Here is a 1,320-nt window from a genome sequence, read left to right on the forward strand (position 1 = left end):
ATGTAAAGATGTAGAATATACATAAGCTGGAACTTGGATGACAACTTTCGTATAATTTTGAATATAACTTAGATCCTTGAAGGGTCTTGTCTAGGTCTTGAGTGATCAAACCTTGAATATATGAAATTAATCAAATCTAAACCATCAAATCAAAATCAAAATGTTTTGTCTTGTTGTAGTACATATCGACTGTAATAGGTTTGAAAGGGTCAAAGATGGAAAATTTTCTTAAAATGTCTCTATCCATCAAATGAAGGAAAATTCTCAGTCAAAAAATCAAACAAAAGACCAAGGATATAAATTGCAGACCTAGGCTTAGGTTTTGATTGATTTCCTAATGTTTAATTTCATTGGGATTTTGGCAAAGACTCAATCATTTGCCTTGTGGACAATTTTAAGTGTGTTGGTCAAAAAATTAGTCTGGACAAAGAAGTTCTTCAACTTCTTGGAAAATCAAATATTGCGTGGAGAATTTTGTTTCAAAAAGTTATAAAAATATAAAATAAAACAAGCTTATGTGTTTTGTTCTAAAAGACTGCAAGCTAATAATATGTTTTATATTTTGAATAAAAGATGACGAAACTTTTTTTCCAGAATATATTAGTGGGGGTGTATTGGAGAAAAGAATTACTCCCTCCGTTCTATTTTATATAGCACCATTTAATTTGGAACACTGTTTATGGAAAAAAAAAACTTTTGAAATTTGTGGTTTAAAATAAATTTTAGTTATTTATGTGATTGAAAATCATTTCATTAAGAATAAAAGAAGAATTTTAAAGTTAAATTATTTCTAATTACAGTAAGATGACATTTTTTTGAGACGGACTAAAAAAGAATGATGACACATAAAATGAGAAGGAGGGAGTACTTGATATATACATGGCTGCTTATGACAAAGAGACACATCGCATCTGGATGAAGTCGAAGGATGATTTAGCAAAATGTATCGAGGAGAGACTCCATAGAGGATTAATTATCTGGATATCCAGATCGTCGAATGTCCAAATTACTTGCTCTCATTTCGTAACCAGGGCAATTGAGTGTTATTGTCAGAGAAAAAAGGCCAAAACTCGTGGTCCGAAGTTAGAAAAGAATTATTCGTGGCCTGAAGACAAAGTAAGAGCACAAAAAGGACAAATACATCAGCCATATCCATATGAGATTTGCAAATCACACAGGGATATTAGTTGGCACACGTAACAGTATTTTCAGGTTGAACACTTTGATTGGACATAGTAATTTAGGGCTCGACTGAAGCTTTTCTTTTAAAAAATGTATTACCTTTGTTACCTATAAATAATAATTTTCATAATACTAAGT

This window comes from Solanum dulcamara, chromosome 8, assembly GCF_947179165.1.
Source record: "Solanum dulcamara chromosome 8, daSolDulc1.2, whole genome shotgun sequence".
Lineage (NCBI taxonomy): Eukaryota > Viridiplantae > Streptophyta > Magnoliopsida > Solanales > Solanaceae > Solanum > Solanum dulcamara.